This window comes from Indicator indicator, chromosome Z (assembly GCF_027791375.1).
Source record: "Indicator indicator isolate 239-I01 chromosome Z, UM_Iind_1.1, whole genome shotgun sequence".
In the NCBI taxonomy this organism is placed as follows: Eukaryota; Metazoa; Chordata; class Aves; order Piciformes; family Indicatoridae; genus Indicator; species Indicator indicator.
The window spans coordinates 82197503-82207385 of record NC_072053.1 but is presented as its reverse complement, the minus strand read 5'-3'; positions in this window follow the sequence as shown (position 1 = coordinate 82207385).

The window sequence follows — 9883 nt, the reverse complement described above, 5'->3', positions numbered from 1 at the left end:
GTTGCAAATGACTGACCTAGTCCAGGTCTTCTAGATACAATTAACAAATGTCCTTAAGCAGCTCAGACTCCTCTGTTTCCATCTTGCCATCTTGGCTGCTGTACAGCACCAAGTACAGGGCAGCAGTGTTTTTAAGGACTATCACTTTCCTCCTTAACAATCTGTCTCCTTGGAAAATCTGCTGCCTAAAAATAATAAAAAAAAAAAAGATGAAAAAAACAAACAAGCAAATAAATAAATAAATAAATAAATAACCCTCTACAAATGTTTCTGCAATGGGAAATGGATGAGGAGAAGAAGGTGGCAATGTAATTCCTAAGTCTGAGTGAAGCTGCACAGATACTTTCATTGCAGCAAGTGCTTGTGTTTTCAACCTCTCCCTTTGGCTTTTTATTTTTTCCCCTTTATTTTTTCTTTTAAATTTTTTATTTCTTTTTTTTTCCTTTTTTTCTTTATTTGTTTCTTATTTTCTTTTTTTTTCTTCTTTCCTTTAAATTTTTTTCTTTTTTCTTTATTTGTTTCTTATTTTTATTTTTTCCTTTTAATTTTTTTCCTTTTTCTTTATTTGTTTCTTATTTTTTTTTCTTATTGTCTTTTTTTAATTTTTTTCTTTTTTCTTTATTTGTTTATTTTTCTTCTTTATTTTTACTTCTTTCCTTTTTTTTCCTTTCTTTTTCTTTTTCTTTCTTTTCTATTTCTTCCCTTTGTTATTATTTTTTCTTTATTTTTTCTTTTTTTCTTTCTTTTTTCTTTTTACTTTTTTCTTTTTATTTTTTTCTATTGTTTTTCTTTTTACTTATTTTTTTCTTTTATCCTTTCTTTTTTCTTTTTTCTTTTTTCTTTTTATTTTTTCTATTGTTTTTCTTTTTACTTTTTTTTTCTTTTATCCTTTTTCTTTCTTTTTTCTTTTTTCTTTTTTCTGTTTTTTCTTCCTTTTTTCTTCTTTCTTTTTTTTTTTTTTTCTTTTTTTCTTTCTTTTTCTCTTTTTCCTTTTTTTTACCCTTTATTTTTCTTTGTTGTTTTTTGGTTAGGTGCATTGAGGACAAAACCAGACTGATCCAATCCAGAAAAGGAGTATTTAAAATAAAAGCCACTTGAGAATATGCTTCTGCCACATTTTAAAGGGATTCATACCTAGTCTGACCACCTTCCCTCTGGGATTTTGATGATGTGCTGGTAAGGAAAGTCCTGAATACATTATTGCTTTCTGAAAAACAGTTAAGCAAACCCTGTCTCTGCCCTGCAAGAGTTACAGGCTCAGGATTAAAAACGGAGCCCTGACTTTGTCAGGGCTTTTTGTTAGACTTCATAGCCTAAGGGGTAAAACCAACTTCACACTGGAGTTGCTGTACACTCTTCTGTCAGATTGATACTCGGATGTTTTATGCTTCTCCCTAAATTTTGGTTTTCTGTTTCAGATCAGACAAATTGCAGTGGGGAAAAAAAAAAAAAACAACAACAAACCCCAAAAAAGACCATACCACTCCTTCCTTTATGCAGAGATGGAGGGGAGGCAAGATGTTGGCATAGCTGTTGACCTAAAAACCTGCTATGCCAACATGTTGTCATTTTTCCTGTCTGCCAGCGGCGGGGGGAAGTTCTGCATTGCCATGGGGGGTTTGGAACATCTTTGTCTTCGTGGATAGCTTGAGACACCATTTCTCTGGCCCTGCTTTTGAGTCAGCCTGTCAAGTGTTGATTAGCTGTGTAATTGCCTGTTGTGGGTTGGATTTAGCCCCCCCACCCAAGCCAACAAATTGGAAATTTACCCCAAGGAGTAAATTTACCACACTTAACTCAGAATTTGTAAGTAAAATGAAATTATATGTACAAAATTAGGCTAAATATAAAAGTGTAAAAGGCAATAAACCAGAAACAAAATGTATTCATATGAATTTACAGTTCAACAGTAACATAATACCCTCTTGTACATGATTCAGCTCTCTCCCCCCACCTCTGGACACCAAGCCCAAAGGGCTATATTGCGGCCAGCCCCAGTTAGCTCTTCTGCTGTACCTTTGCATACCCAAACAGAAGACAGTCAGGCAGTCCATGGGAAGAGATAAACTTATCTTGCATTATTCTGTGTCCAGCCCCTAAGGCTGTCTAGCCCTAGACTCAAATTCTCTGGAAAAAAAAATTACTTACAATTAAGAACTGGGTCTTAAAACAGTAACACTGTCAAAGGAAGGAAAGGATTTGAAATATTTTTGTGTTATGACAAACAACTTGCTCTGAATAGTTAGTGTAGAGAAGAAGCAAGAAGAGTAGAGAGGCTTGGGGAGGCCATCAAGGGACAGGACAAGAATTGCCTGACTTGGGTATGTTTGCAAAGAGAGTTGTCAGCAGCCTGCAGGGCATTAATTTTGCTTACATTTTTCCCCCTTAATTCTGATTATATACTCCTTCTTTATGTCCTTTGTAGTGTTTGTACTTTCTGTTAAGAGCCATTTAAGTAAAGGATTTTGAACAATGAGAGTACAGCTGCACTCCAAAAATGAATGGGCACCACTAATGCAAAGTTGTAGCAGCATTCCACTGTTTCCAATACCTAACTGAGAATAAAAACCCAAGAGAGTAAAACTTGATCTCGAAGAAGGTCTCATGATTGCTGTTCAGGGAACCTGAAGAAAATTACAGGAATGATAAAATTACTAGAAACAGTTATTCTACATAAGATTTACTTCAGGAAATTAAAGTTCTGCTTAGAGAAGCTACAACTTGATCAGAAGTAGTAGTGCTGCTTCAAAAAGCCATAACAAAGCAGAGCTTGATTCCAGGTTGAGTATGTTTGCAGTAGCACTTCTACACTCACAGTTCTTCCTGCCATTTAAGTCTTGATTTGACCTGTATGTGAGGTGAAAAAAAATAAAAAAGAAGAAAAAGAGTAAATCTGCAACTAGTTTGCATCATTGCCAAGTCTGGACTCGGCAGCAGATGCAAACCAGATTCAGGAGCTGGATTCTGGGACTGGATTCAGGAACATACAGATCAAAGGCAGAAGAGACAGTCTTCCTGGGACACTGGCCATTGAAGAAGAGACTTGAACCTGGTGATCCTTCAGCTTTCCCCTGATGATGCCATCCGTGGGCTGCAATCCCTTGTTGGGCAGTTGAGGATCACCTGTCCTCTCTGCTTCTCCTCCCCACAGGTGCTACTTCTGCCTTCCTGCCCCCAAGGTGTGGCACAAGCTGTGGCAGTGCCCTTGGTGTGCCCAGGAGCAAGTCTCAGGCAGAGCCTTTCTGCAGCCAGCCCTTGGCAGGAGCTCTCCCCATCAGTGTGGTCACTGCTGGGAGCAGCCCCTGGCTGTGACAACCTGCCCTGAGCTGCAGAAGGAGCTTCACTGAGCAGAGACTGAGCTGGGAAGTCACAGCACCGACCAGAGCTAGCTCTGCTCCAGCTCAGGACATTTTTCCAGTGTCACAGATCTTTGTCTGCACATTTTTGTATGTTTCACAGGATTTCTCTTAAGTTCAGGTACAACATAACCATTTGAAGATTGCATTATCCTAAATGTGAAGGAGATGATTAAACAAGCGGTGTGCACTTTGAACTTTACAAAATGGCACTGCTGCTTTCTTCAGTAAATTCAGAAGAACTTAGGCTTGGTATATGATCATCAAAATCAACAATTCTGGTATTTTTCAGTAGCTTTGCTGATGTCTGAAAGTTTAAATCTTTTTAAAATGTAAACCAGAAATGCATTTTCCCAGCATTCATCGAAACCAATTGCTTCTTTCTTTAGAGAACACTTCTGTGCTGTCCACATCAGCCATGGCTTAGTGGCTCACTAGCTTTTAGCTTACTAAAGCAGCACAGCACCATGGACTTGCACCATGGACTTCTACCATGGGGCTGTTCAGTTTGGAGAAAAGAAGGCTCTGAGGTGACCTTCTTGTGGCCTTCCATTATCTGAAGGGGACTACAAGAAAGCTGGTGAGGGACTTTTTAGGCTATCAGGTAGTGACAGGACCGGGGGAATGGAATAAAGCTGGAAGTGGGGAGATTCAGACTGGCGGTGAGGAAGAAGTTCTTCCCCATGAGAGTGGTGAGAGCCTGGAATGGGTTGTCCAGGGAGGTGGTTGAGGCTCCATCCCTGGAGGTGTTTGAGGCCAGGCTGGATGAGGCTCTGGCCAGCCTGATCCAGTGTGAGGTGTCCCTGGGCATGGCAGGGGGGTTGGAACTGGATGATCCTTGTGGTCCCTTCCAACCCTGACTGATTCTGTGATTCTATGATAAGCCAAGGATGTGCCTGCAAGTCTTGCAATTGCAGGCTGGCAGGGAATGCACTTCCTTGCTGCTGAGTGTGTAGGCAATACCTTTTGGTCTCCATGCCATACAAGTGCCAGGAAAACCCAGTTTCTGAGGAGCCATCTAAGGAACAGAAGAATAGGTTTGCATGAGCTAAGACAGTTTTGGTCACAGTTGTTAAGTGTCGTGTATGCTCACAATAGTCTCACTTTCCTTCCTCCCTTCTAAACTCACAAGATTTTCAAAAGATGTTTGTTGGGTTGGTTTGTTTGGGGATATTTTTTTTTTCAGTTTATGTTCCCTGGGGCTGTTTGCCTGGAGAAGAGAAACCAGAGAGAGGATCTTCTCAATGCTGATCAATAGCTGAAGGGGCAGTGGGCACAAACTGGAACCCAGGAGGTTCCATCTGAACAAGGGGAAAAAATTCTTTGGTGTGAGGGTGCTGCAACCCTGGAGCAGGCTGCCCAGAGAGGTTGTGGAGTCTCCTTCTCTGGAGAGCTTCCAACCCCCCCTGGCCATTGTGATCCTGGGCAGGCTGCTGTGGGTGCCCTGCTTTCGCAGGGGAGTTGGACTGGATGATCTCCAGAGGTCCCTTCCAACCCCCACCATGCTGGGATGTGTGTGAACATGTGGCACTGGAATAGTTTCTCTATTTTTGTCTCAATTTATGCACAGACAGAACTCTTCAAAACTCAAAGCACTGTTTAAGGAGATAGATGCTTTTCTCTCCTCTTTGTGCTTATAAAGAAGTTGTTTTACTTCTGCATTCTAATATTTCATAGATGTTTCATGGCAGCCTTTTCATTTTGGGCTCTGTTTGTTACTACATCACTGAACTGTGTAGTCTGGATTGTGATAGAGAAACAGCCCTCAGAATAGTCCTGCAGTTGTGGGCAGGCAGCCTTCTTTCATCCCAGACCAGCTTCAGAGCCTTGAGTCTGTTGTGTGACACCTCATGGACCAGCTGCATTAGAATAGGTCTCAGGGAAAGAAAAAAAAAAAAAAGGAAAAAAAACAACCCAACAACAACAATAATAATAGTAATAGTAATAATAATACAAAACAGGAAAAAACCCAGCAAATCCAAACCCAAAGCCAAAGAAAACTGCAACTCCAAATTAAAAAAAAGCAAAAAAAAAAATTAATTCCATGTAATTCCATCTTCAAGTGATTAATAACAGGCCAAAGAAAGAAAGGTGAGCTTTTAATTTTCAAATCTGGATTTTAAATTCCCAGCACTGTAGGAACTCTTTGTCTGATCCTCCCCTTCCAAATAAACTCCCTGCTTTGGCAGGGAGGTTGGACATGATGATCTCCAGAGGTCTCTTCCAACCCCTACCATCTATGATTCTATGATAATGCAACCATGCCCCTCCTGTCTCTTCACTGGAAGATGTTAAATAAGATGGCTGGAGAGCAGCCAGGCGGAGAGGGTCCTGGTTGGTAGTAGGCTGAACATGAGCCAGCAGTGTGCCCAGGTGGCCAGGAGAGCCAATGGCATCCTGGCCTGGATCAGGAATAGTGTGGCCAGCAGGACAAGGGAGGTTATTCTTCCCCTGCACTCAGCACTGGTTAGACCACACCTGGAGTCCTGTGTCCAGTTCTGGGCTCCTCAATTCAAGAGAGATGTTGAGGGACTGGAATGTGTCCAGGGAAAGGCAGCGAAGCTGAGGAGGGGTCTGGAACACAAACCCTGTGAGGAGAGGCTGAGGGAGCTGGCGGTGTTTAGCCTGGAGAAGAGGAGGCTCAGGGCAGACCTCATTGCTGTCTACAACTACCTGAGGGGAGGCTGTAGCCAGGTGGGGGTTGGTCTCTTCTCCCAGGCAAACAGCAACAGAATGAGGGGACACAGTCTCAAGCTGTGCCAGGGGAGGTACAGGCTGGATATTAAGAGGAAGTTCTTCACAGAGAGGGTGATTGCCCATTGGAATGTGCTGCCCAGGGAGGTGGTGGAGTCACCATCCCTGGAGATGTTCAAGAGAAGCCTGGATGAGGCACTTGGTGCCATGGTCTGGTTGATTGGATAGGGCTGGGTGATCGGTTGGACTGGATGATCTCTGAGATCTCTTCCAACCTGGTTGATTCTATGAGTCTATGATTCTGGGTAAAACAAACCAAGTAAGACATGCTTGCACCTGTGCAGACATGGAGACTGATTTTCTTACACTTCATTCTGAAAGATAAGGCATTCCACAGCAGATCATGAAGAAGCTTTGGGGCTGATACTGACTGAACTAACTGAAGCCATAACCAGTTAGCTAGAAGTGCAGCAGCATTCTGTCAAGAAGACAGGATGGTATAGGTTGATTTTGATGATAATCATAGAATTATAGAATTGTCAGGGTTGGAAGGGACCTCAAGGATCATCCAGTTCCTGTCATGGGCAGGGACACCTCACTCTAGAGCAGGTTCCTGAGAGCCACCTCCAGCCTGGCTGCAAAAACCTCCAGGGATGAGGCTTCCACCACCTCCCTGGGCAACCTGTGCCAGTGTCTCACCACCCTCATGGTGAAAAACTTCTTCCTAAAATCTGATCTAAATCTCCTCTTCTCTAGCTTCCATCCCCCCCAGTCCTATCACTCTCTGACACCCTAAAAAGTCCCTCCCCAGCTTTCTTGCAGCCCCCTTCAGACACTGGAAGGCCACAATAAGGTCTTCCCAGAGCCTTCTCCAGACCAAACTGAACAGCCCCAACTCTCTCAGTCTGCCCTCATAGCAGAGGAGCTTCAGCCCTCTGATCATCCTCATGGCCCTTCTCTTACGTCTATGAGCAAGAATGGATCAGAGACCAAAACTTGCATCTTGTGAAGCATTCACAGCTTTGTGAGGTTTGCTGACCTGGGCCAGGAAGTTAAAAAAATTTTAAAGGTCCTGAAAAGTTTTGACTTGACATTTCTGGGGGGGGGAAAAAAATTACATCTCAGCTGCACTAAGGCTTTTTTGTTCAGCTCCTACATTACACAACACAAAGCTTTAGTAACACACCTGGAGAGCCTAAAGAGCCTAAACAATACTGAGCCTTATCCTCAACAAACTGCACAAAAATAAGCATGTTCTAGGGGAAAAAAAAAGATCAATCACAGCAAAAATCTTGCTGTTTTTGCAGGAAATTGTATGCTACAGAAATGCTAATGTCTGTTATACTTACTGTAAACTGCAGCTACCATGTAGTTTAGATCACACCACACACAACACATTGGAAATTCACTCCAAGGAGTAAATTTACCACACTTAACTCAGAATTTGGAAGTAAAATGAAATTATATTTACAAAAAAAGATAGACTCAAGTATAAAAGACAATAAACATGGACAAAATATATCTACATGTATTTGCAGTTCAACAACAGCACAACATCTCCTTGTACAACAGAATCATAGAGTCACAGAATGGTGTGGGCTGGAAGGGACCTCCAAAGGTCATCTAGGTCCAACCTTCCCACAGTCAGCAGGGACATCCTCAGCTAGATCAGGTTGTCCAGAGCCCTCTTGAGCCTCACCTTGAATATCTCCAAGGAAGGGGCCTCAACCACCTCCCTGGGCAATTTGTTCCGGTGTTCCACTACCCTCATAGTAAAGAATTTGTTCCTAACATCCAATCTAAATCTGCTCTTCCCTACTTTGAAGCCATTGCCCCTTGTGCTGTCCCTGCAGGCCATTGTAAACAGTCTCTCTCCATCCTTCTTGTAGCCCCCTTAAGGTACTGGAAGGTGGTGATTAGGTCTCCCTGGAGCCTCCTCTTCTCCAGGCTGAACACCCCCAGCTCCCTCAGCCTGTCCTCATAGCAGAGCTGTTCCAACCCCCTGATCATTTTCATGGCCTTCCTCTGGACCTGCTCTATCAGCTCCATGTCCTTGCTATATTGAGGGCTCCAGAGCTGGACACAGTACTCCAGGTGAGGCAGAGCAAAGTGGCAGAATCACCTCTCTGGCTCTGCTGGCAGTGCTGCTTTGGATGCAGCCCAGGATGTGATTTGCCTTCCGTGCTGCAGGCTTACACTGCCTGCTCCTGTCCAGCTTCTCATCCATCAGCACCAATAATTCATCTCTCTCTCCCTGCTATACAGACCCACACCCCACTAGACAGAAAGGGCCAGAGGACTGTGCTACAGCTAGCCAGTTATCTCTGTCCCACTGCTGCACCTTACAAATCCAAACAAAAATCATCCAGACAAGCAAACAAGGTCAAAGGCAGAGACAGAGAAGCAAGAAGCCAGGCAAGGGAGAGCCCCCAGAGTGAGAGAACAAACTTGTGCTGCAAAATTTAAGAAATTCTGCAGAGCAATGGGATGAGATAAACTTATCTTTCATTATTCTGTCCAGCCCCTAGACCTGAATCTCTAGAAAACTAAGCATAGCCCTAACAAGCTACAGGATGATGAAACCTATTCTCAATAAGCACTCTTCAGAGTAAAGGATGACTGGTTTGTTTGGTTTATGTGTATGTGTGTTTAGATTTAAGATTCATGTTAAAGGTGGTCTAGTATGTTCAGAAGAATGACTAGTGCAGAAAAGAGCTGAAGAAGAACAGAGAAAATGATCCATATCTTTCTTGCCAAATACAAGACTGGGCAGAATTATAAGGAAGGGGAAGACCAGGGCCTGGGGTGAGATTCTGACCTTGCTGGTGGCAGCATAACTAATATTCCATCATTGTTTAGGATGAAGATACAGCCTTAGAATTCAGTCTGCTGTTCATGGGGGTCGGGTTTAGAACTTCTCTTTATGAACTGCAATCATGAAATCATAGAATGGTAGTGGCTTGGAAGGGACCTCATCCAGTTCAACTCCCCACCTGCTAAAGCAGGGTCTCCAAGTCCCTCAAGGTGCTCAGGTACTGTCTTCATTTGTATGTCAGTGTATCCTAGCAGATACCTGGGCAGGCTGAGAGCTGGGTGCAGGCAAACCTCATGAAGTTCAGTAAGGACAAGTGCAGAGTCCTGCATCTGGGGAGGAAGAACAGCAGACACCAGGACAGATTAGAGGCTGCCCTGCTGGAAAGCAGCTCCATGGAGAAAGACCTTGGAGTGCTGGTGGGCAGCAGGTTCTGCATGGGACAGCAATGTGCTCTTGTGGCCAAGAGAGCCAATAAGGATCCTGGGGGGCAGCAAGAAAAGTGTGGCCAGCAGGGCTAGGGAGGTTCTTCTCCCCCTCTACTCTGCCCTGGTGAGACCACAGCTGCAATCCTGTGTCCAGTCTCCCCAGTTCAAGAAAGACAGAGACCTGCTGGAGAGAATCCAACAGAGAGCCACAAGGATGCTTAGGGGACTTGAGAATCTCCCCTGTGGAGAGAGACTGAGAGCCCTGGGGGTGTTTAGTCTGGAGAAGAGAAGGCTGAGAGGGGATCTGATCAATGTCTATCAATATCTGAGGGATGGGTGTCAAGTGGAGGGGGCCAGGCTCTTTTTGGTGATGTGCAGGAATAAGAGAAGGAACAACAGGTTCAAGCATGAACCCTAAGGTTTCACCTCAGGATGAGGAGAAAATTCTTGACAGTGAGAGTGATGGAGTTCTGGAGCAGGCTGCCCAGAGAGGTTGTGGAGTCTTCTGCTCTGGAGACTTTCAAAACCCACCTGGATGCATTCCTGTGAGGACTACCCTGGGTGATCCTGCTTTGGGGGGGGTTGGACTGGAC